The sequence below is a fragment of the Zingiber officinale genome, chromosome 6B (genome assembly GCF_018446385.1).
Source record: "Zingiber officinale cultivar Zhangliang chromosome 6B, Zo_v1.1, whole genome shotgun sequence".
Taxonomy (NCBI): Eukaryota; Viridiplantae; Streptophyta; class Magnoliopsida; order Zingiberales; family Zingiberaceae; genus Zingiber; species Zingiber officinale.
Window position 1 is genome coordinate 121,693,773 of NC_055996.1, and position 27,603 is coordinate 121,721,375.

General features: G+C 36.7%; 1 long non-coding RNA gene across 1 annotated transcript; it reads right to left on the bottom strand.

Annotated features, from left to right (window-relative positions):
• Window positions 1-3,495: 3,495 nt before the first annotated feature.
• Window positions 3,496-5,525, bottom strand: LOC121990608. Its single transcript, XR_006114638.1, has 3 exons — window positions 5,303-5,525; window positions 3,846-3,917; window positions 3,496-3,680 (listed from the first exon to the last, which is right to left on the bottom strand). It is a non-coding gene; the product is annotated as an uncharacterized LOC121990608 (long non-coding RNA).
• Window positions 5,526-27,603: the final 22,078 nt, after the last annotated feature.

A 27,603-nucleotide genomic window follows, 5' to 3' on the forward strand; every position in this document is an offset into this window, starting at 1 on the left:
TAACCTAGCCTTAGATGCCAAAGATATAATTGGTTTATTTCCGAAGGTTACTTTCTCTTAAAGTTAGAAGATGTGTTACTAATTTCCATTTGTTGCATCGTGAGAGTTATTGGATTTATAAATTGCCAACCAACGTACCAGAACAGATAACTTCCCTATTTTTCTTGATAACAACTTTGTTATCAAAATAGACACAATATCTATAATAGTTTAGAAACTGAAATCAGGTTCTTTCTAAACTTGGTACGTAAAGACAATTACTTAAAATCCATATTTTTATCTTTATCAAAGGATAAACATCTCCCACTGCAACAGCTACCACTTTTACAGTAGTGCCCATGTGGACGGTGATTTACCTTTCATTTAGTTGTCGGGTTTCCTGGAACCCTGCAATGAATTGCAGACATGATTAATGACATCTTGTATCTACACTCCAGGTTCTGGTAGATAACACCACTAGACATGTTTCAACTAATGAATTAAATACACCTAAATTGTTCTTAGTTCTTAGAAGACAGTCTACCTTAATGTCCAAGTCCTATTTCCAATCATTACAATTGGGACTACTAAGTCTTTTCTATAGTATAACAACTAGGGAATTGCCAAACATTTTAAATCCTAAGAATCACAAAAATATTTGGTCAAGATCAATTCCTTAAAATCCCCATGAATTTTATATGCCACGATAGTGTGGACGTATACAAAATCAAAGAGGAGATTTTATCCATTAATTTTATTATCTCGTCAACTTTACTTTATGACGAATAAAATTAATAGTTGATATGTCTTTGATCAAATATTTGGTCAAAAACTTTTGAATTTAAAAAAATATTGATTCCTCAAACAATATTATTTAAATTCACCAACACCTCAAACACCGTGAATTTTGCATGCCACGTTAGTGTGGACGTATACAAATTCAACATTTGTAAAAGGAGGGGTTTAACCCATTAATTTTATTATCTTGTCAACCTAACTTTTTGACAAATAAAATTAATAGTTGGTATCATTTGGTCACACAAATAATAGCAGTGACTCCGATGGGGAGGATACTATTAGATGTGTCTAAGTGTACACCATTACTTGACACTAAGTCCATTAATAAGATTATGCCCCTTCCGTTGGGGAAGATCACATGCTCTTGATTAACTTCCTATAGTCATCCAAAAATGGAAGTCTGTTCTAGTGATCCACAAACAAGCTCATTCGTTATGGAGGAAGGCACTCAGAGCCAACGCGCAAGCTTGTTTGCATCACTTACAAACCAGTAATGGAGACCATGGGATTTACTTAAAAATCCCTCTCCCACTTAGTTATTTATAAATGAGGAATTTTAACTATGCTAGCCTACTAACATGCACACACAGCACAATATAAAAGCAATAAATAGAAAATCTAATTTTCAACTATTATGGCTTTTATCTCTTGTTGTCCTCTGTGTGTTGTCATCCCAAGCTGCTGCCATATTTGGCCACTGCCACCGGGTCTAGCTGTCGCATCCATCTTGCTCCTAGTTCCGTTGCGCCTCTGGTCCTTAGAAGGTTCCACGCTTTGCAAGATTCGATCCGCGACATAAATAAAATTTTACATTTTGATCCTATATTCCTCGAAGGAATGTACATGTAAACTAGATCGAACATAAAATAAAATTTACATCCATCGATCCTATATTCCATAAAAGGAATGTACATGTAACTAGATCAAAAATAAAATCCTAATAAAACTAAATACAGCTCCTGCTGTATTTTATAATACAATCATGCACACACAATAAAATGCCCTTGACATGTCCAAGGGTCCAATCACACACATAATAACTATAAGCCATAATAGTTGGATCCTGCATCCACAAAGTTAGCACATCCTACTATTATCCTGCCTAAATTATGTATGACATGTGCATAATTAAACTAATACCAAATACACAGAGGCAAAACCCTAGCTCTGATACCAATTGTTGGTTGCTACTCGGAAAGCCTAGAGGTTCCACTGTACAAAAATTTTGTACAAAGGTCTGAACCTTTTCCTAGCTACCATGTGTTCTTTTAAATTAAATTTTGGATCGCCTGCGGAACTTAACACGTTTGATCCAAAACTTAATCTATTCGTTCTTTTAGGTTTTGACTTGGATCTCCTGCGGAACTTAACACGTTCGACCCAAATCACCTTAAGTTATTAATTCCATTAAATATTAATTTCCATAATTGGTTCCCAGTACTGACGTGGCGAGGCACATGGCCTTCTTGGATATGGGAGCAACCACCACCGACTAGACAAAACCTTTTATGGAAAGCTAATATTTAATTTCCTAAAATAACTTTAGGTTAACCGAAAAGAACAATCAAATCACAAGGAAATAAAAACAAAAGAACACAACATCGAAAAATATATACTAGAATACTAGTATGCTCTTGTATTTGGTATTATTTCCAAAAATAACTAGTATGATGCGGAAAGAAAAATTACTAGTTATACCTTTTAGAAAGACCTCTTGATCTTCTACCGTATTCCTCTTCTAACCTCGGATGTTGTGTGGGCAACGATCTTCCGAGATGAGAACCACCAAGCACCTTCTTCTTCCTTACAAGTTTCGGCCATCAAAACTTCTCCTATGATGAAGAGGTTCGGCCACCACCACCATGCTCCAAGGGATGCTAGAAAAGATGCTTCTTTTCTCTCCTTCTTAGATCCGGCCACCAAAGCTATCTCCACCATGAGAAGATTTCGGCCACACAAAGGAGAGGAGAGGAAAGAAAGGGCCGGCCACACCCAAGGAGAAAAGAGAGGAAAAATACAATAGAGTCGTTAGCATTGAAGTCTTCTCTACCCCCTCTTTTATAATCCTTGATCTTGGCAAATAAGGAAAATTTAATAAAAACTTCCTTAATTCTTTTTCCATTGAAAAGGAAAATTTATTTAATTAAAATAATTTTCTCTTTTCAAATTATAATGGCCGGCCACTCTTCTCCCCAAAACAAGGAGAGTTTTAATTAAAACCAAAATTAAAACACTACTAGAAAACTAGGCTTTTGAGACACAACAAAATATGTCTTAAATTATAAATTTAATGTCTCAAAATGTTTTTGAGACGGTGATGAGACGGTAATGTAGTTGTCTCTAATACAAGCGTCTCAAAAAAATATTGAGACAGTTGTACTGTCTCAAATACTATTTAAGACGGTAATGAGACAGTTATTCAATTGTCTCAAAAGTATTTAAGACAGTTATTGTTTTGTCTCAAATGTTATGTCTTATCCTGTGAAAAAACTAAAGACACTAAATCGAGATGGTAATGTGCTGTCTCAAATAGAAGTGAAGACAGTAAATTACTGTCCCTAATATTTCAACTTGTTAGATGCAATAATTATGACAAAAATTAATAATCTTTAAAGAACATTTATTATACAAATTAATCTAGATTAAATTTATTAAATTGTCATTTCAAAACAAAAGGAAAAATTCTCTTTTTATAAATTAAAAATAATATCCACAATATAAAATTCTATAATCATTAATTGAAGTGCATCCAACATTCATCCAATAACAGAAATATCTACATATCTATCATTAATTTGATAATAAAAAAATAACTATTCCCATGAAAGTTACACAAAAGAAAGTCTAAAGAACAACTCCTCGTGATCTAGAGATAACTTCTATAATCCTTCTTCACCAGAATCCTGAACATAAAAAAAAAACTCTTATTAGAGGTAAAGATGATTTATAATATATACTGTTAAAAAAAAAATCAAAACATTTCAATAAGAAATCTCATCATCTAACACATAATCTTCTTTCTTGCAACTATATATATATACACATAAACAACCACAAGTTAAACAAACCTCTTCATCTCGTAATAAGAAATGATGGTTTATGTGTTTGTCAATATCTTTGTGTCTTTCAAGTTGTTGCACCTGTAAAATAAATTTATCTACAGCTTAAAAATATGTACACTATACTACATCACCAAAATTGTTAATAAAACTAAAAAAAATTCTTATGAAAACATAATATTAATATTATCCGCACTACTATAAGCTGAAGTGTGATATGAACTATGTAAAAGAGGAAACATCAGACCATTTAGAAAACCCCATTATATTAATATTATCCAACCTTGGTTGATGAAAAATTATTATTGGATAATGAGTATTATCTTGTTTGGTTAATGCTACTACAATTATCAGGAGGATTCATGTTGATTTATATAACACATAATAATAATAAAATAAAATAATAAATAAAGGTGACAAACTAATATTGCTACTTTTTAAACTCACCACAAAATTATAGCTATTAGATCCGTTCTTAGTGTCTAGTAGGAAACACATGCACTTAGAGTATCTAGAATTTTCAACTGCTTTAACTTCTATTCTATTTGCTAATTTTGTTAATGGTCAATAGGTCTTTAAGAATCAAGCAAGTAAATGTACACAAATCTTTTGAAATCATTGTGGAGACTATTTCATGCATACCATTAGATAGAAATACACAAAATATATTACTAAAACAATAATTAACGCAACTATTGCAAATTGAAGCATATTACCAAAATAACAATTGATGATGAAATTATCTCAAAAAATTAATTATGATGTGAAGAATGGAATGATTGCTGCTCTAGGAAGTAAATGATTTCATTTCTACATCATGACTAATGAAATATTCATGTGGCAGGAATGGGAATGGAGCTAGTTGAATAGTCATCAAAGAAAACCTTTACTTTAAAGGAAGGTTAACTCAGATTTAAGTGTTTGGAGATTTCACTTATGTCAGGGTTTATTTATTTATTTTTTTAATACCAATGCATAAAGAGTATTATATATATATATATATATATATATATATATATATATATATATATATTCAAATTTTATTTATACAATTCATAGTTTAAATTATAGGGATAGCTCTGTCACTAGTTGAGCACGATAAAAACTCAGAAGACTTGGCTTGGTTCTTTTATAGACAGCTAAGACTTCAAAAGTACCGCTGTATCAAGTTGCTCGATCCCTATATTAAATGTTTGAGGATGCCAAACATACAACAGCACACGAGTATTCTGTTTAACAATTTGATTCATTCTCTTTTGATTGTTATGGGATATCAGGCCATTCCCTTTTGGAAGAGAATCAACAATGTTCTTCTAAGTTCTAATAGAAAAATTATATGCATTACTAAATGACTTACTAAGCACAATTCAAGAAAATCAGATGCAACCAAAATATAATATGAAACGCGATACCATCAAGGAAAGAGATCCTTGCAAAAAGCAGCACCTTTGGGATTGGGCATTCACCTGTCTGTCACAAGGCAAAACCTTTGAGGTAACTGGGATCCTTCCGGGCTCGCTCCTGGAACTTCTTGAACCACCGATCAAGGATATCCATGGGCACGACGAGCCGGCTTCCGTCAATCCCGCAGAAGGACTGCATGAAATTGAAGAGGTTCTCGCCAACCCTAAGAGCGAGTCGCTCGGCCTTCTTCTCCGCGCCGGCGTCAGCGACGGGTGGCAAGGAGGCGAGGTCTTCGACCGATACGCCGATCTTGGCGAAGGTGAGCGCGAGCTGCAGGGGATTAGGGTTAGGGTCAGGAATGGGGGGTTCTTCGGAAGAACTAAAGAAGTACCTGAGATTTGCCGTGGAGATCGCCGTTCCTCTATCGCCCTCTTCGTGGAGATCGCCGTTGCCTCCGTCGCCCTCTTCGCTGTCGCCGTTGCCTCCGTCGTCCTCTTCGTGGAGATCGCCGTGTTCTCTTTTGTCGCACGAAAGAGACAAAAGAAACCTTAAATAAACTTATAACAAAACCTTAAAATTTAATGTTAAATGAAAGAGATATCTTAAAACCTTAAATAAACGAAACAAATTTAAAACCTTAAATAAACGAAAGAGATAATAACAAATGTAAATTTAATGTTAAAATAAAAATCTTAAAACCTTTAATTATATTAATGTAGATATATAATAAATTTATTATTTATTTCAGTATATACCCTAGCCTATCAAAAGATAGTATATTATTAAATATTTAATATATTTTTTTTCATAATTTTTAAATTATCAATAATCTAAACACAAATTAAAAATTAAAAATTAAAAATTAAAAATAAATATTAAGTTAAATTTGTAGATGTATTTTTCTATGTTATTATATATATATATATATATATATATATATATATATATATTCGATCCGTGCCGTGACCGTTCCGTGAAAGATATTGGAACTGGAACGGTAGAGTCTGTAACAATTATCGTGACCATTCTGACGAACCATATTCAAGATAATTTGAGACAAATATTTTTTTACCGTCTTATTTGAATGTCTTATATAATTATATTTTTAATCATTTTTATTAGGTGTCTTATTTAGTTGAATTTGAGACAAAATCTTAAATACTGTCTTACATTTAATGTCTCCATATAAAATTTTGAGACGTCTATTATTACTGTCTTAATTACTTAGTATTTGAGACGAATTTTTTCACTGTCTTAAAATTTTTGTCTCAAAAGCCTAGTTTTCTAGTAGTGAAACTTCCTAATTTGTTTCTAGAAATTTATAAAAATTTCTCCAATAATTTTAATCCCTCCATGATTGGTTAATAAAAAGAAATTTTATAAATTAAAATCTTTCTTTTAAACATGTGGATAATTTCCAAAAAGGAAAGTTATCTCTAAAAAATTAAAATCTCCTTTCAATCTACAAATAAGGAAAGATATTAAATCTTTTCTTAATCTTTTGTAGAAACTAATAAAAGAGAATTTTTAATTTTTATACTTTCTTTTAAATCATGAATATAATTAAAAGGAAAGTTTTTACCAAAATTAAAATCAACCTTTTAATCTACAAATAAGGAAAGAGATTTTAACTCTTCTCTTAATCTTTTGTAGAATCTTATAAAAGGAAGGATTTAAATTTTTAAACTCTCTTTTAAATTATATTATCCACATAAGAAAAATTTTAAAATTAAAATTCCTTTTTATTTTAATAGGGCCGACCACATGAATTCACCCATGAACATACCCATGGTCGGCCCTAGCTTGATCTCCAAGCTAGCTTGGCCGGCCCCTATAGGATGGGTAAGAAGGTGGGTATAGTACTCTATAATTAAGAGGCTACGATAGGGACCGAGAGGAGGAATTGGTTTTGGTCTCCCGATGAAATTAAGCATCCCGTGTTCGCCCCGAACACACAACTTAATTTCATCAATAATAATTTATTCCACTAAAGAACTATTATTGAACTACCGCACCAATCCCAAATTACATTTTGGGCTCCTTCTTATCATGAGTGTGTTAGTCTCCCTGTGTTTAAGATAACAAATGTCCACTAATTAAGTAAGTTACTGACAACTCACTTAATTAATATCTAGCTCCAAGAGTAGTACCACTCAACTTCATCGTCATGTCGGACTAAGTCCACCTGCAGGGTTTAACATGACAATCCTTATGAGCTCCTCTTGGGGACATTCTCAACCTAGATTACTAGGACACAGTTTCCTTCTATAATCAACAACACACACTATAAGTGATATCATTTCTCAACTTATCAGGCTTATTGATTCATCGAACTAAATCTCACCCATTGATAAATTAAAGAAATAAATATCAAATATATGTGCTTGTTATTATATTAGGATTAAGAGCACACACTTCCATAATAACTGAGCTTTTTGTTCCTTCATAAAGTCAGTATAAAAGGAACGACCTCAAATGGTCCTACTCAATACACTCTAAGTGTATTAGTTGTAGGACCGTTAGATTCGATAGAGGGGGGGGTGAATATCGATTCGAAAAAGACGAGTATAAACGCAGCGGAAAAAGATAAAGTAGACACAAGTATTTTTACTTCGTTCGGAGCCTGTGACGACTCCTACTCGAAGGCTCGTGGTCCTTGACCACTTTCGTTGGGCAATCACTAGCAAGTCGAAATATGATTACAGAAAAAGTACAGGAGATGCTAGTAATAATATAGCAATACCGACAAAGAGAAAATTAAGCAAAAACCGGAAGAGCACTTTTTGTCGGAGCGTTGTTGACGTCGCACTTGAACGTCGAGCAGCAAGATCAGCAGAAGAGTTCTCAGTCAAAGTTAATTCTGAAGCTCCTGTCTGGGGCTTCTTTTATATGCTGTTCCGGGCGCCTGGATCCCTTCCGGGCGCCTGGAGTGTGACGTAACTGCTCAAATTAAGATGCTCCACGTAGCGACGAGTTGTCTGGATAAAATTCGCCTTCCGGGCGCCCGGATCCCTTCCGGGCGCCCGGACCTCCGGGCACTCCTTTTCCTGCAAAACAAGGTTAGTCCGAGGCAAATATATATCCTGTTAAACAAATGGTTAGCACAGTTAAAATTCAACAGATAGATAAAGAGAGTATGACTTAGATTCCGTCTTTCCGAGACCGGAATCTAGTCACGATCTCGACTTAGACATCCGAAATGGATCTAAGCCGGATCGACGCCTAATGTCCCTTCCGGGAGCGCGTCACAAGTCACTCCCTTCGGTGACTTACCTCACTTACGCCGGACGTCCGGTCAGCCCGTCGACCGTCTGGACTTCTCGCCAAGCGTCCGGTCAGCCGTTGACCGCTTGGACTTCTCGCCGACTATCCGGTCGGCCCGTCGACCTAGTTGGACTTCTTGCCAAGCGTCCGGTCGGCCCGTCGACCGCTTGGACTTCTCGCCGACTATCCGGTCGACCCGTCGACCTGGACTTTTCTGCACACTTGATCAAAGTGTGGACAACAACACAACTAACTTAACCTATTTGTCATTCATCAAAACCTGGGTTAGACCGTTAGTGCTACCCGCACCAACAATCTCCCCCTTTTTGATGGAATGACAACCTGGTTAAGTTAGTGAAAGCATATGTACGAAACAACATGCATTTGTGTGGTTTCAAAGTTAGTTTGTGTTTTCAAATTGGTTTAGCTAACTTAACCACCTAACCCTCCTCCCCCTTTGGCATTCATAAAAAAAAACAAGGGAAACAATCATAGTGTAGAGTTACTGAAAACAATAACACTTAATCTTAAAAAATAACTGAGTTTGGTTCAGAATTCAAGGAAAAAAATACAATTTTTAAATCCAAGAAAAGATCAAGTTGACTTGGGGGAGTATAAAGTTTTGAAAACTTGTATAAAGCAGTAGCTTTTAGAAAAATTGCTAAGTTTTAATTTTCAAACATAAGTTTTCAAAACCAAAATTCCAAAACTAAGTTTGAAAAAATCTATTGTTCAAAACTAATTGAAATTTATTTTTCAACACTAAGTTTGTAAAAGATTCAATTTTCAAAATCAAGGAAAATGAGTTTGAGAAACTTAGTTTGTAAACTAATTTTTTTTTTTTTTTTTGTAAAATTTAACCTTCAAATCAGCATGTCAAAATTAAGTAAAATCAAATTTTAAGAACTAGATTCAGGACAATTTTCAAAGTAAAGTTAAATTAAATTTAAATCTTTACTTTTAGTTTTCAAAGGAGTTTGGTAAAAGTAAGATCATATTTTTAGAATGTTTTTGTAAAATTTGTTTTTCAAAATCAAATTTTTAAAGTTTAAAAGTATTAGATTCAAAACCTTTCAAATTTTTGTAAAAAATTTCACAATTTTAAACAAGTTGTTTTTAAACTTTGATTTTCAAAATTAAGTTTAAAATTCAATTTGGAAAACTAAAGTAGTTTTATTTCTCCCCCTGAATTTGATACTTAACTTTAACCAGCTGTCTAACCAATTAGGTACTAACTAACTATCAAAAGATAGTAGCTTTCACTTGGTTAGTCAGATTAAGTTAATTATAATCAGTCAGTGTTTGACTTGACTGATGAACTTTAATCTGATTAATATCTGAATTGTATTTAACGTCCAGACTTATGCTGATGCACTGAAATAAGCATCTTAAGTCCAAACAGTTGGCCTACGCATCTCACCCCTTTCTATGTTTATCAAACACAAGCAAGGTAAACCTAAGGTGTTGGTGAGATGCTCAAAAAACTAGTCCTATGGGTACATGCTTTCTAAGGATGTAAAACTAGTCTAAGGCCAAAACTGTTTTCGAAAGTCTAAAAATGGAAAGTTTGAAAACAAACAAGTTTAGCCTATAAGTTGGTGAAATCAATTTTGAAAGTATTTTTGAAAGATCCTAGTCTATTAAGATAGAACATATTCAGTGTAAGGTTGAAATGCTACTAGATAAATCCACAATATTTTACAAGTAGTGTAGCTACAAAAGTAGGTCATCACTAAAGCTACTGAGATGATGAAGGGGGTGGTCCAGATCCCAAGGATCGAAGAAGTGCCATCAGCTCAGTGTGTCGGGTGTCCCCGGCAGCTCGTAACTCGGCAACCTCCCGCCATATGTCCCGATGAAAATCAGAGTTCTCCTGCTGGAGACTCGCCATAGCTCTCTCTAGTCCGGTCATACGGTCGGCTAGAGTGCGGGGAGCATGTCGTGGTGCTCGAGCTGGGGGTGGTGGTGGAGCCGGTGCGGCTTCCTTTGGAAATAGTGCGAGCATGAACTCGTCCACCTGTGCGTCTGGATCGGGCTGGTGCTGTGCCCCCCTCCGCCAAGACATAGTCCCGTCATCTCTATCTATATGGATGCCGGCTAGGGAAAAGTTCCGAGAGGATATAACATCGAACTCGGTCATATGGGCAACGTCTCCTCTAGTGACATCAATGTGCAACGAGGACATATAGGCTGTCAGAATGTGACCAAATGGCATATGGACTCGACTGTCAGTCACGAATCCGGCTGAGTAGATGATGGTGGAGAAGATATGTAGGCTGATGTCAATTTCTAACCTATGAATCAGGGCATAAAGTAAGAACGAATGGAATGGGCGCATCACAGCGATGTCCCGAGTAGTCAGTGGTAAAATGCAAAGAACTACAACCCTATAAAGAGCGTAGTCCTGGACTCGAAGTTCTACTGACCTAAACTGTGTCACAGTGGGATCTCTCTCTCCCTCAAAAAAATACGAATACATCGTATCTGTTGGTGCGGGAAGCATCCGACGATCGAACCTAAGTTTTGATAATGGCAAAGGATTCAAAGTTAAGGTGCTTTGTTATCTGACAGCTTTTGCTGAGTGTTTCAGGAAAGTCCTAACTGCGGTTAGGCAAGGTAAAACCCTAGGGGGTGGTAACCCTAGGTCATAGGGGGTGGTAACCCTATGCGGAAAGTCTTGGCAGGTCGATGGCTTCAGGCAAAAGTCCTAGGGGGTGGTAACCCTAGGTGGAAAGTCCTGGTGTCGCGAACCAGGTGAAAGTCTGAACTGGCCGGTGAAGCGGATGTTCAGCAGAAAGTCCGGAAGCATCGAGTGCCGAGCAAAAGTCCAGTCGATCTGGAGGATCGTACTGGCAACAGGTAAATCTCCTGAGTGGAGTAGAGGGAACAGTAGGCGTCGGGTCGACCTAGGGTTTCCGGTTGGAAACCCGAAGTCAGACCCGGACAGTTCGAATGCTGTCAAATCTTTTATTCATTATTTTTTTGTGCTAACTTTGTTTTGAAGGGTATGTGTTTGGGACTAACACATTTTGTAGGAACAAAGGAGCAAGTTACAACTCGGATGAACAGTGTCCGAGGCGCCTCCATGGAGCTTGGAGGCGCCTCGGGTGCGAGCTAGGAAAAGGCCAGCGCAGCAGACTGGAGGCGCCTTGAATGGAGTTCAAGGCGCCTTGGACCGGAGGTTGGAGGCGCCTTGGATAGGCTGAAGGCGCCTGGAACCAGATAGAGTTCGACCAGGTCAGTGCTGATCCACGCGGGTGACTCGGCTCGTTCAAGGCGCCTTGATGAACAGTGTAAGGCGCCTTGAACCCCCTTTATAAGGGGTCTCGACTAGCAGCTTCAAACACCTTCTTCCAAGTGACTCAAGTGCTACGTGCTGCTCCAAACGACGTTCCGAAGTGCTGCTACTTGTGCCCGACGACCAGGAGCTCCGAATCTTCATTTCTTTGTCGTTGGTATAATTAATTACTGTCGTTTATTGTACTTCAACTTGTAATCGTTTATCGAGCTTATAGTTGTTGCCAAGGCGATCAAGGATCGCGGGCCTTGAGTAGGAGTCGCCTTAGGCTCCGAGCGAAGTAAACGACCGTGTCTATGTGTTTGTGTTTATTTACATTTCCACTGCTTTAATTACTCTACGAACATTTTACGATTCCGATAATCGAGCGAAATAGCCATGAGCTATTCACCCCCCTAGCGCATCTCGATCCAACAATTGGTATCGAGGCGGGGTCGTTTTGAATTGGTGCAACCACCTTTCAAAACAAATTTTTATGATTTTTTCGTTTTCGGAGTCGAATTAGAATTTAGCCTTATAGCTATATTCTAATTTTTGTTTCCCTCGAATCGACTTTTGCTCAAGTAGGTGCAACACCACTCGAGTTCGTTTTATTATCCTTTACTCTACACTACTAATCCAAGACTCGGTCTTGGAATAGATTTTGTTGTTTTGTTCTTTTAGATCTAAATGGCCCAACAAGAAGGATATAGCACCGTTAGTCCCCCATAATTTTCGGAGAAGACTTGGGTATGGAAGGCGAATGGAGATATATCTGAAGATCGATTCGATACGGATGATCATCAAAATGAACTGTCAACTGGTACCGACGGTAAGCCTACACCTGTGAAAATTGGGAGCCAACATTTATCAAAAGGTGGAAGCCGACAAGCCACCTGCACCATCCAATGTGGTCTTACCAAAGAAGAGCTCAGAGTTGGTCCATTCTCCTCCGCAAAAGAACTCCGGGAAAAGCTCATCGAACTCCACGAAGGCACTGACGACACCAAGGTAAGTAAAGAGATCTTTTAATAAATTATATAATCTAAAAATGCAGGAAGGCGAAACGGCGAGTTCTCTTCACGCGAAAATACAAGACATCCTTAACTCTCTTCACGGAATTGGCCAGAAGATAGAAAATCGGGACGTAATAAGGTATGCCCTAAACTCGTTTCCAAGGAATACATTGTGGGCATCAATGGTAGATGCCTACAAAGTTTCCAAGGATTTATCTTCTTTAAAACTAGATGAACTTTTTAGTGAATTTGAACTTCATGAGCAGACTAATGCACAGCCTACCGAGAAAGGTATTGCGTTGGTTGCAGGTACAAGCCGAACCCGGGAACCGAGACCTCGACGGAGAACCGAACCAGTATCGGAAGCTGAACCAGACTCTGATGATGAAGAAGGTGACATTACAACCGAGCTGGTAAACCTCGTGAAGAAGCTCTACAAGACGAAAGGATTCGACAAAAGAGATCTAAAGAAGGCAGTGAAATCAAAGGAAGGCCCATAAAATACAAAGATGAAGTTTGAAGTTACATGCTACGGGTGTAACAAAAAAGGGCACATCAAAACCAACTGCCCTAACCTGAAGGAGATCAAAAAGCAAAGAAGGAAAAAGGTCCTTAAGGCAACATGGGACGAATCTTCATCAGAGGACGACGACGACGAGCTCGAACAAACGAGTCTACTCGCATTAATGGCCCGGGACCAAGTCGTCGAATCCGGATGCGAGAGCGAGTCTGAGGCAGAGTCCAAGCAAAGCCACGGATCCGTATCCGTTTCCGAAGGACTAGACCCCGCTGTAAGTACCTCCCGGTTGAACAGTTTAGTTAGCTATTTATTGCGCAAATTAGCTAAGTCAAACCTGAAAGTTAAGTCACTTCTAAAGGAAGTAAGTGTCCTTAAAGAAGTGGCTTGTAAAATACGGTACCCAAATAGTATTTAAATAATAAGATTATTGGACAAATAATCTTATTGGATTTTTCAGGAATTTTTAGAAATTTTCTGGGATTTAATCGGAGCTCGTATGACGTATTTTAAGGGGGATCAATTATTGGGTTTAGAGAAAGCCTATTTAGAATACCTAATAAGTGGGAATTGATTGAGGAATGCACTTAGTATTTGATTAAGCCCTAAGTATATTAAATCCATTATTACCCGTGCCCTAAACCTCTCCACGCCGAAGCCTGCTTCGTCCCGATCTCCCCTCACCTCGCGACAGCGCCGATTCTTCCTCCTATCCCCTATCTTGTGCCCTCTCCGCCGAATGTCGCCGGCGCAAAGCAACCACCGAAGCTTTAGGAGGGAGTGAGTTGCTGATCCTCCGTCCTCTCCCTCTCGATTTCTCTCTCGGGCAATCCGACGCACCCGACGCGGACTGTGCACATCCTCCACTGCGATCGCGGCGTCGCTGAGTTGCTTGAAGAAGGGCCGTTGGAGCTCGAAGGGTACCAATTATTTCCGACCGAGCAGGCGTCTCGGTGGTTGTTCTTGCTCGCGATCGGAGGTTGTTCGGCTTCTAGGGCACGACGGAGCTAGGGCATGGCAAGGGAAGGGGGATTTGATTCGTATCTCTCTCGGTAGACCAAGCTCTCTTAGTTCTCCTCCTTTATCTGTTCGTTGGAGTTTGACCGGCAACTCCACACCTGCTGGATCGGATCAGACGACACCATCTTGAGGCATTCGATCGAGGTAGGCAAGCTTCAAAGATTTTGCCTAATTGGTTTCCTTTGTGATGATCTTCCTGTTCTAGATCAGAGGGAGGATCGAATCAGTGTGTTCCGGATGTTTCCTGTTGCCGGTCACTGCCAATTCCATTTCTTGGCGTAGTGGAGGTCTCGGCTGAAGAGTTAGGGATCTGTTGAGGTAAGTTGTTAGTTAAATGTTATGAATTAAGAATTAGAGTTAAATTCTTGGTTGTGGTTATATTGGTAGTGAATTGGGCATTGGGTCTAAGATAGGTGATGATTTTAGGGCATTTGATTTGTTGGAAAACGACTCCACCTTGTTTCAATCACCATTTCCAGCTTCAACCTCCTCAACAGCGGTCAAGTGGTGGTGCTACTGATTAAGGTGAGTTTTGGAAGTTGTTTTCCATTGCTAAGTTGTGTTTGGAGATTGGTTTGTAGTCTTGTGATGGATTGGTTGATTTTGGTTGATGGTGTGGGGTGGATGTAGTTATGTATCCATTTCTGATTTAGATTTTAATTTGTGGTATCTTAATTAACGAATAATTAGTTGTGTTGGTTGGATTGTCAGCTGTGGTAGTTAGAAATGGATTGTGTGGAAGAATTATGCATGATGTTTAGTTGTTGATGGAATTGAATTTGACTAGATAAGTGGATGGGTAGATTATGGAGGTTGAGTCGGTTTAGGTTTGTTGATAGTTGATACATTGATTATAGATCCTTAGTTTTGTCTCGTATCCTGTATTTGTAGGATCCGAGTTGGATGTGATCTTCTGGAGTTGTTGAAGACGGTTGACACGCACTACGTATAAAGGCGGGTACTTCTTGCTTTATCTCTTTAGTATTTTGATCCTAGTGCATGAGCTTTATGTTCAGATAGTTGCTGTATCTATCTTGACTCCACTCTTATTCTTCCTGCGTTTGATACTTCCACTCGATCTTTGAACTACTCATTTCTGTATCTATACAGTCTCTCGTTGCTATTCATGATATTCAGCAGATACTATAGTACTAGATATTGGATACCAGATACCAGACATTAGATAGTAGGTATTGGGTATATGGACACCTGATACCATGTTTACCTACTTTGATTACTGTTTATTTATGCTTAGTATTGAGCATGCGGATTCATGTAGCATACCTAATTTCCTGTTATATATATATGATGACTGTTGCATTATTCGCATCATGTCATTGCATGCATAGCTGACGACTTTGGCTCCCTTGTGGTTGAGACGGTCATTGGCCTGAGCCGCACGCTCGGCCACTCATGGGTGGTGGTAGCTGGAGCGTGCCGCTTGTCCTGTCGTGCCACACTCGGTCACTCATGGGTAGTGGCGGCTGGAGTTGCGGCAGCAGGGACCCCATCGCAGACGTAGCTATTCAGCTACTATGCACCTGTCCATCCGGTCACTCGAGAGTAGTGGCGGCCTTTGGGTGGTACAGTTTGTCATCGATCCGGCCTCTCGACCATACAGGGGTCATGGTGCAGAGAGGTGGGCGGGGTGACCATCCGTACATACGCTGTTGTTATGCCTGTTATGCCGTTGTTGCTTATCTATGCTGCTGTTACTAGCTTATGCTGTTGTTGTTTATTTATGCTGTTATGCTTACATAGGTTGAGATTTATACCTGTGATATGTGTTTAGACACTGGCTTACTTACTGTTGACATGTATATACCTCACATGATACCATGTAGTTATGAGCAGTACTGTAGCAGGACTTTGCTACTCTTTACCTTCTACTACTAGCCTAGGATATGGTTTCAGGTATGGACACTTATTATGTTATCACTGTAGTATCTGCTATTTCTTTACGAGACTGTATACCTTTGCATCTCTAGTTCTTTACTATACTCATGCACTATCTGTCTATTACCCGCTGAGTCTTTATACTCACCACCCCGTATATTGGTAATTTCACCAGGTAGCAGGTAAAGGATTTATGGAGTCACTTGGAGAGCCTGTCCGCCAGTTCCACGTCACATTCGAGGACGACCTTACGATTTTGGTATTTCTTACGTTATTTTTATTTTGGATTTTGTACTTGTTTATGTATTTGTATTGTCTTGTATTGGGTTTGATATTATTGTGTCAAGCCGAGCCGGCTCGCAGTTAGTTGATTTGTGTTTTGGTGATCATTATTTGTGATTTCCGCTGTGTTGATTTTTAGTACAGTCGTGTGGGCTGATTTATATATCTATATAACTGCGTGGTTGTGTTTATTTCTGTTCCAGCCGAGTGGGCTGCTTATATAACTGCGTGGTTGTGTTGATATATTCCAGCCGTATGTGGCTGATGTATATTGTATGTATGTATGCCTCAGATTGTCACCCGTACAGGGGAGATGCTGCCGAAATTTTTCGGTACGGTCTCCTCTGGGGGCGTGACAATTTATTGGTATCATAGCCAAGGTTTATGAGGCCTATTTACGTTTGGTTTTTCGTGATTTGGGTTCTCGATGTGACTTTTCGGGTTTTGGGACCAGGCAACGACAGGATTCTCCAAGCTATAGGAGGTATGTTTGCATATTATTACCTTACATTTCTGTTAGTGCATGCATAGTTGTTATGTTAGTTATGTTATGTGTTAGTATGCTTTTATTAGTACCTGTCCAGTTGTTTGTAGCATACATCACATGTGTTGGGTCATTCACTGATCACAGTTGACCTTATTAGAGATCAAGGAATACAGTCTCATAGGACTTCTTTTACCATACCACTAGTATTAGTAATTTCTGATATCACTAGTTTAGTAGTGGTTAGTATCTGCTAAATATCATATTGTTTCGGTTCGTGGAGAACCAATTTACTCGTATTGCCTTGGTTTGTAGAGAACCGATTTACTCTTATTGACTTGGGTAGTAGAGGATTGATTTATTCTTGTTGCCTCGGTTCGTAGAGGACCAATTTACTCTTGTTGCGCTTAGTAGAGGATCCTAGTTGGTTCGGTTCGTAGAGGATCATTTTACTCTGTTGGTTCGGTTAGTAGAGGATCGACTTATTCTAGTTGCTTTAGTCTATAGAGATTCGATTTACCGTTGTTGACTTGGTCAGTAGAGGACTGATCCACTCTTATGTTCTTAGTTCGGTCAGTAGTTCAGTCAGTAGGAAACCGACTTACTCTATTTTATAGAGGTTCTGATCCTCGGGTTATGTGTGCTGGTTAGATAACCTAAAAGTTACGTTTGAGTTCAGGACTCGTACAGACGGAGAATTGACTGAGTTAGCTGCATGCCATTGTTGGCTTGACTAGTCTGTAGAGGATCGATGTATTCTATTCTATGGAGACTTTAACCATAGACTGTATGTACTTGGTAGGATGACCTTGAGGGTACATTTGGATAGATGACCCCACTGACGTGGAAAAGTGTGGAGCTAGTCGCTTAAGGCAACATGGGACGAATCTTCATCAGAGGACGACGACGACGAGCTCGAACAAACGAGTCTACTCGCATTAATGGCCCGGGACCAAGTCGTCGAATCCGGATGCGAGAGCGAGTCTGAGGCAGAGTCCGAGCAAAGCCACGGATCCGTATCCGTTTCCGAAGGACTAGACCCCGCTGTAAGTATCTCCCGGTTGAACAGTTTAGTTAGCTATTTATTGCGCAAATTAGCTAAGTCAAACCTGAAAGTTAAGTCACTTCTAAAGGAAGTAAGTGTCCTTAAAGAAGTGGCTGACACCAAACCCTTACCTGACCAGAGTCAGACTGAATTTCCAACTCAAGTTCAAAAACTTGAGGAAGAAAATTCAAGTTTAACAAATAAGGTTAAAGATTTAGAAAATACCTTAGAACAGTTTACTTTGGGCTCCAAGAATTTGGACTTGATTCTTGGGACACAAAGAGTCATCTACAACAGAACTGGGCTGGGTTACAAAAGTAAATATAGATCCTATTTATCATTAATAAACAAACAAAGTATTAAAACAGTCCAAGCATGGGTCTCCAAGTCTAACTTGGTTAATCAAGTTGGACTTGGCCAATACTGGGTTCCAAAGGATCAAATATACTACCTCGATAGACCATATCGAGGCCATGATCCAGGGGGAGCAAAGAGAAAAACAATCCTAAAAATTTAATTTTAAAATTCGAAAGAAAAAAATTAAATTCAAAATTCGAAATTAAAATTAAATTCAAAATTCGAAATTAAAATTAAAATTAAATTCGAAATTAAAATTAAAAAATTAAATTCAAAATTCAAAATTAAAATTAAAAATTAAATTCAAAATTCAAAATTCAAATTAAGAAATTAAAACTCAAAATGAAGATAAGGGATCCAGACTCGCTGGCACCCCCAACTAAACTACCCGGGAGGGTAACTGAACCTAATCTACCCGAAATGGGTAAAACAAGAGTAGATTACCCGGCAGGGTAATTAAGGTTAGATTAAAACGGACTAAGGTTAACTTGAACCACAGTACTGGTGAAGTTTTTGGATGATAGTACGTTAGGGAAGCTTGGGCATCGCATGTCTAGGAAGATATAGCTTCGACCTGGTGCATTTGGCCAAGTGGAACTGACCGAAGCTACCCTTAAATGGATCCTAACTAGTTAGACCAAGGTTTAGTACTAAGCTCAATGGGTAGGACTATTTGGAAAACCTCGAAGGCATGATTACTTTAATGAGTTCCTTGTGACTCACCATAGCCCAGAAGTTTATCCAAAGAATGCTTACTTGTTGAACCCAAAGCTAAACCTGAATCTAACACAAAGTTAACCCAAACCTTAAAATTGAATTATAAATCATCTCACATCAATCATAGGTTTCCCTGATTGAAAATTTAGATCGGGTGAGATGACTAAGTAATAACATTCATTTGAAAATCATTTTCAAAATCAATTTTAAATCTCAATTTCAAAATTATTTTAAAACTCAATTTCAAAATTATCTTTAAAACTCAATTTGAAAATTATTTTAAAAAAAAAAAAAAAAAAACTCAATTTGAAAATTATTTTAAAACTCAATTTCAAAATTAGCTTTAAAAACTAAATTTCAAAATTATTTTAAAACTCAATTTCAAAACTATCTTTAAAAACTCAATTTCAAAATTTATCTCTAACAAGTTTACTTCAATTTAACTATCGTGAAATCCATTAAAACAATTCAACCACTTCCTATGTAGGAATTGGATCAATGGATGTTGGATAGTGACTGCTCCAGACACATGACTGGAGATAAATTGAAGTTTACTAAACTCACGTACAAGAACTTAGGATCAGTTGCATTCGGTAACGAAGGTCAACTTAAGGTAATCGGAAGAGGTAATATCGAACTCAACTCCGATTTTATTATTCGAAAAGTCCTTTTAGTTGAAAATTTCAAGTTTAATTTACTAAGTATAAGTCAATTGTGTGATAGCGGATACTTAGTAACTTTTGACAAAACCAGGTGTTTAGTTAAAAACGTTGAAAATCCTGAAATCATACTTAAGGGACTTAGGATAAATAATATGTATTCAATCAATCTACCGACATTCTCAACAAAGTGTTTTCTAACACAAGAAGAGGAAACTGCTTTGTGGCACAGAAGACTGTGTCACACTCACACTAGACTCATTTCAAAAATGAGTCATAATGGTCTAGTTAAAGGTTTACCAAATCTGAAATTCATTGAAAATTCTATCTGTAATGCTTGTCAACAGGGAAAACAAACTAAGTCAACACACAAATCAACAAATCTTGAAAGAACCAGTTCCTTGCTTGAGCTCCTTCACCTTGACTTATTTGATTCACATGGAGCTAAGTCACTAAGCAAGAACCAGTATTGCTTAGTAATAATTGACGACTACTCTAGATTTTCATGGGTAAAATTCCTAAAAACTAAAGATGAAACCTATGAAATATTTAATAACTTTTGTAAATTAATAGAAAATGAAAAAGATACCAAAATTAAAAGAATAAGAAGTGATCACGGAGGAGAATTTGAAAATCATAGGTTTACACAATTTTGTAAAATAAATGGATATCAACATGAATTTTCATGTCCTAGAACCCCCCAACAAAATGGTCTGGTGGAACGTAAAATAGAACTCTACAAGAAGCCGCTAGAACCATGTTAAATGAATATAATTTAAATCACCAATTTTGGGCAGAAGCAATAAATACTGCAAATCATATTCAAAACCGAATTTTGATCAACAAATTTCACAAGAAAACCCCTTATGAACTATATTATCATAAAATTCCTAACTTAAATTATTTAAAAGTATTTGGATGTAAAGTTCACATTTTAAATACTAAAGATTATTTAAGAAAATTCACACCCAAATCTAACAAAGGAATATTTTTAGGATACTCCTCAAACAGTCGAGCCTATAGAGTCTACATCAAAACACCCTAAAAGTTGAAGAAACAACTAATATAATATTTGATGAAGAAAATAATCTACCAAACATAAATGAGAATATTGATATTAATCCAAGAAATATAGAAGATGATGAAATTCAACCAAATCTTAATAAACCAGAGGAACCAGCCCCTGACCCACTTATAAGACCAACTAGGGCCAGCACCTCTCACCCATCTGATCAAATTTTGGGTGATCCAAATCTAGGAGTCAGAACTAGATCCTCCTATAGAATCCACAGTCAGATTGCCCTAATTTCTAAAATCGAACCAAAAACAATAGAAGAAGCACTACCTGACCCGGACTGGATCATAGCTATGCAGGAAGAGTTAGCCCAATTCGAGAGAAATCAAGTCTGGGAACTTGTATCTAAACCCTCAAATAAATCAATAATCGATACAAAATGGGTATTTAGAAACAAGCTAGATGATCAAGGCGAAATAATTAGAAATAAGGCTAGGCTTGTTGCTAAAGGCTTTAGCCAAGTTGAAGGTTTGGACTATGATGAAACCTATGCCCCAGTAGCCAGACTTGAATCCATTAGAATGTTGTTAGCCTATGCAGCAAACAAAGGATTTAAACTATACCAAATGGATGTCAAGTCAGCATTTTTAAATGGATTTATCAAGGAGGAAGTTTATGTAAGCCAACCCCCAGGATTTGAGGACTTAGGATATCCTAATCATGTATTTAAGTTAAAAAAGGCCTTGTACGGACTTAAACAAGCCCCTAGGGCATGGTATGAACGATTATCAAATCACTTAATATCCAAAGGCTTCAACCAAGGTCAAATAGATCCAACTCTATTTGTAAAAATTGTAGAAAAAGACATCTTCATAGCTCAAATCTATGTTGATGATATAATATTTGGTTCAACTAACTCTAAATTTTTAAAAGAATTTATTAGATTAATGGAAAATGAATTTGAAATGAGTATGGTTGGTGAACTTAATTTTTTCTTAGGCCTACAAATAAAACAAACTAAAGATGGAATATACATTTATCAAACTAAATATGCAAAGGAATTAATTAAAAAATTCAGCATGGAAAATTCAAAAATAATAAATACTCCAATGGCAACCAACATTAACATAGACTCTGACCCTGAAGGAAAACCAGTAGATCCAAAGTACTATAGGAGTGCCATAGGAAGCTTGCTTTACCTAACTGCAAGCCGATCCGACATATTATTTGCGGTTGGAATGTGCGCAAGATACCAATCTTGTGCAAAAGAGTCACATTTAACCTATGTTAAAAGAATACTTAGGTACATTAAAGGTACTCTAAATATAGGACTCTGGTACCCTAGAACTTGCACATTTGACCTCTTGGCTATTCTGACTCGGATTACGCCGGATGCAAGTTAGATAGAAAAAGCACAAGTGGTAGCTGTCAATTTCTAGGACAATGCCTAGTAAGTTGGTCAAGTAGAAAGCAACATTGTGTTGCTCTATCTACCACTGAAGCTGAATATATAGCCTTAGGTGAATGCACATCACAATTGCTTTGGATGATGCACACTCTTAAAGACTATCAACTGAACTATCATAACACAAAAATCTCTATTGATAATATAAGTTCCATAAATTTAACAAAAAACCCAATTCATCACTCAAGGACTAAACACATAGAAGTAAAGCACCATTTTGTAAGGGATCATGTAGCTAAGGGTGATATTATACTCAACTATGTTGAGTCAAAATCAAATCTAGCCGACATCTTCACAAAACCCTTACCTGAACTTGAGTTCAGCTCACTCAGAAGACAAATAGGAATGTGTTGGGTAGAATAGACAATGTTTGGTTATCATTTGCTTTTAAAAGTTCTAGGAAAAATAATGATTTCAAAATTCCAATTTCTTAGAATTTTCAACATTTGGATCTAGCTTAGGTTCTCCCTTAGATATCATGTACCCCTAGATTAAAGCCAGAGCATCTCACAAACACCTAGGTCTACCTTGCTTGTGTTTGAAAAACTTAGAAAGGCGTGAGATGCATAGGGTACAGCCTGGACTCAGGAATGCTTATATTTGTGCATCGATATGAGTCTGGGCGTTAAATACATCATAAATATTAATCAAGTCAAGTCTTCCAGCTCTAGCCAACTCTAACTGGGCCAAATGGACTTAATTTGACTAACCATGTGAAAGCTACTGCCCTCTAGGCAATCAGCAAGTAGCTAAAGGTTAGACAATTGGGAAAAGTGTGTTTCAATTTGTTGTTTAAGCATGATTGTACTTTAAGGTTCTAATCAAATTACTTTACCTGATTATTTTAAAGGCTCTGATACTTAATCAAATTAAACTCAATAATTTAATTTGACTCATGCTTGGACTAGAAAACAAACTACTGCTACTCCCTCTGTCCTAAAACTAAACATTTTTTAATATCAAAGTTTCTTCAAAATGAGTATTCAAAACTTAATTACAGTTTTTTCAAAAAAAAACTTGTCCATGTAATTGAGTATTCAAATAGTTTCAAATCTAGTAAACTTTTTATAACATGTTAAAGTTATTTTTTTTTTCTCAAGTGACCTCATATTTTCATCCAATTGACCTCATATTTTATAACTTCTAAGCAAATCCTTTTATTGAAAATTCAAATGCTCATATTTTCAAACCTATTTAATTTTAAAGACTAATTGAACTAGACTTAGTTAGATTGTACTTAGCTATTTGGCAAAATATTTTCTCAATACAAATCATTTTGAAGCTGAATATATAGCTAAGTATTTTCAAATTTGGCAAATTCCAAAACTCAAAAAGCTAAGTCATTTTTGCTAAGAAGAAAATTGTCCTTTTTCCCTCTTTTGAAAATTTTCCTTCAGAAAATACAAATCTACTCTCAAACTGGTTTATTTTTGATATATGGCAAAGGGGGAGAGTAGGTAAATTAAAGTTAAAGGAAAATTCAAGGCAGAGAGTAGGTAAAGTAAAGTTAAATTCAAGTATTTAATAAAAGGAGGGCTTTTATTAAGGGGGAGTCTTATATTACAAAGTTAAAAGTTTCCAGCTTAACTGTTATTGCATTTGAAGTTTATTTACTTAAGCTTGGTTAACTTTATGCAGTTATTACATATGTTGTTTTTCTTAACTTTGAATTACGTGTTGCCATAATCAAAAAGGGGAGATTGTTGGTGCGGGAAGCATCCGACGATCGAACCTAAGTTTTGATAATGGCAAAGGATTCAAAGTTAAGGTGCTTTGTTATCCGACGGCTTTTGCTGAGTGTTTGAGGAAAGTCCTAACTGCGGTTAGGCAGGTAAAACCCTAGGGGTGGTAACCCTAGGTCATAGGGGTGGTAACCCTATGCGGAAAGTCTTGGCGGTCGATGGCTTCAGGCAAAGTCCTAGGGGTGGTAACCCTAGGTGGAAAGTCACAGTGTCGCGAACAGTCTGAACTGGCCGGTGAAGCGGATGTTCGAAAAAGTCCGGAAGCATCGAGTCTTGAGCAAAGTCCATCGATCCGGATTGACAACAGGTAAATCTCTGAGTGGAGTAGGTGAGGCGCGTTCCCGTAGAACAATGGCGTCGGGTCGACCTAGGGTTTTCGGTTGAAACCCGAAGTCGGACTGACAGTTCGAATCTGTCAAATCTTTTATTCATATTTTTACGTGCTAACTTTGTTTTGCAGGTATGTGTTTGTGACTAACACATTTTGCAGGAACAAAGGAGCAAGTTACAACTCGGATGAACAGTGTCCGAGGCGCCTCCATGGAGCTTGGAGGCGCCTCGGGTGCGAGCCAGGAAAAGGCCAGCGCAGCAGACTGGAGGCGCCTTGGATAGGCTGAAGGCGCTTGGAACCAGATAGAGTTCGACCAGGTCAGTGCTGATCCACGCGGGTGACTCGGCTCGTTCAAGGCGCCTTGATGAACAGTGTAAGGCGCCTTGAACCCCCTTTATAAGGGGTCTCGACCAGCAGCTTCAAACACCTTCTTCCAAGTGACTCAAGTGCTACGTGCTGCTCCAAACGACGTTCCGAAGTGCTGCTACTTGTGCCCGACGACCAGGAGCTCCGAATCTTCATTTCTTTGTCGTTGGTATAATTAATTATTGTCGTTTATTGTACTTCAACTTGTAATCGTTTATCGAGCTTATAGTTGTTGCCCACCGGAAGCGATCAAGGATCGCGGGCCTTCGAGTAGGAGTCGCCTTAGGCTCCGAACGAAGTAAACGACCGTGTCTCTGTGTTTGTGTTTATTTACATTTTCCGCTGCTTTAATTACTCTACGAACGTTTTACGATTCCGATAATCGAACGAAATAGCCGCGAGCGCTATTCACCCCCCCTCTAGCGCATCTCGATCCAACAGTATCGAGAGTAATATGTGAGTAGGGATCTTCGAACGGTAGATCCCTCGGAGGATAGCACAAAAAGGAGCAAGTAGATGGACGCAACTCTAAAAACTCTCGGATAGTCGTAGGGGAAAATACGATATCAGTGCCTGCTGCCCTAGTGGTATAGGTGAAATCGTCTACTTTTACTAGGTTATTGCAAAATTCGGCACACAGACTTATGTTTATTAGACTGGTACATTCGACAAGGTTCCTTAAATTATAGTGGCCTATAACCTCTAAAGCAGAGGGACATTACCTTAGGAAGAACGATCTATCTATGTAGGTAGTCCTAATGGCCTTATAAATGGTGGACTCAAATTTAACCCTAAGTTCGTCTGTGGGAAACCTAGGGTCTGTACTAGCATTGGAGGGTCCAGCACCAGTATTTGTTCATTTTCTACTGTATATAAATAAAAGAATATTAAAAAAATGAGAAGACAAAAAATACAATTTTAGAGGGGAAGAATTTTTTACCGAGGAGCCATCGAAAAATATAGATTTGACGACCTCGGTTGAATCGCAACAGCGTCTTCACCGCAAGAAAATTTTGATTTAGAGTACTTTCGCACTGAGGTTCAAAGTGAACCTTGGCAAAAGTGAGAATGAGTGGGGCAGAGGTTGGGGGCGCCTGCTGCCCCTTATTTATAGGGGACTCCGGGCGCCCGGATCCCTTCCGGGCGCCCGGGGTTGCTGGGGCGGGGCGCCGGAAGGCCTGGTTTTTTTTTTTTTATTTTTTTATTTTTTTTAATGTTTAAAATTTTGAAAAAAAAATTTTAAGTTTAAAATTTTGAAATTAATTTAAGTTTTAAAATTAAAATTTTGAAATTAATTTAAGTTTTAAAATTAAAATTTTGAAGTTAACTTTTTTAAGTTTAAAATTGAATTTAAGTTTTAAAATTAAAATTTTGAAATTAATTTAAGTTTAAAATTTTGAAGTTAATTTTTTAAGTTTAAAATTAAAATTTGAAATTAATTTAAGTTTTAAAATTAAAATGTTGAAATTAATAATTTTGAAGTTAATTTTTTAAGTTTAAAATTAAATTTTGAAATTAATTTAAGTTTTAAAATTAAAATATTGAAATTAATTTAAGTTTTAAAAATCAAAATTTTGAAGTTAATTTTTTAAGTTTAAAATTAAATTTTGAAATTAATTTAAGTTTTAAAAATTAAAATTTTGAAGTTAATTTTTTAAGTTTAAAATTAAATTTTAAAATTAATTTTTTAAGTTTAAAATTAAATTTTGAAATTAATTTAAGTTTTAAAATTAAAATTTTGAAGTTAAATTTTTTTTTTTAGGTTTAAAATTAAATTTTGAAATTAATTTAAGTTTTAAAAATTAAAATTTTGAAGTTAATTTTTTAAGTTTAAAATTAAATTTTGAAATTAATTTAAGTTTTAAAATTAAAATTTTGAAATTAAAAATTTTGAAGTTAATTTTTTAAGTTTAAAATTAAATTTTGAAATTAATTTAAGTTTTAAAATTAAAATATTGAAATTAATTTAAGTTTTAAAAATTAAAATTTTGAAGTTAATTTTTTAAGTTTAAAATTAAATTTTAAAATTAATTTTTTAAGTTTAAGTTTTAAATTTTGAGATTAATTTAAGTTTTAAAATTAAAATTTTGAAATTAATTAAAAAAAATTTGAAAATAATTTTTTAAGTTTAAAATTAAAATTTCAAAATTAATTTTTAAGCCTTATTCATCTCACCCGATCTATATTATCAATCAGGGAATCCTATGGTTTTGTGAGATGAAATTGGTTTGATTACAGAGTTTTGGTTTAACTAGTGTTAGATTCAGACTTAGCTTTGGTTTCCACAAATAGGCATTCTTCGGATAAACTTCTAAGTTTGGTGAGTCACAAGGACATCATTAGAAGTAACCAACCTTTCGAGGTTTTCCGAATAGTCCTATCCACGGAACTTAGTACTAAATCTTGGTCTAACTGGTTAGGATTCGTTTAAGAGTAGCTTCGATCAGTTCCACTTGGCCAAATGCACCAGATCGAAATCATATCTTTCTAGACATGCGATGCCCAAGTTTCCCTAACGTACTATCATCCAAAAATTTCACCAATACCATGTTTCAAGTTAAACTTGGTCTCTTTTTAACTAATCCTAATTACCCTACCGAGTTGGTAAATTTTGGGTTACCCTATCGGGTAAGTTAGTTTTGGAGGTGCCAGCTATTCAGGAGCCTCCCCCTGAATTATTGGCCATTAATTTAAGTTTTGATTTTAGGCTTGTGTCGATTCTTTTTATAGTTATAGTTAACTTGGTGATAATTCTGTTTAGATTTTGAATTTGATTTAGGTTTGTATTTTGGATTTTGGTTTGGTTTATTTAATTTTATATAATGTATTTTTTCTTTAGGTATATAATATTGATTAAGTCCTACTTGCGTGGTCAGACACGTTTTCGGAACCCAAGCTAGATTGGTTGAC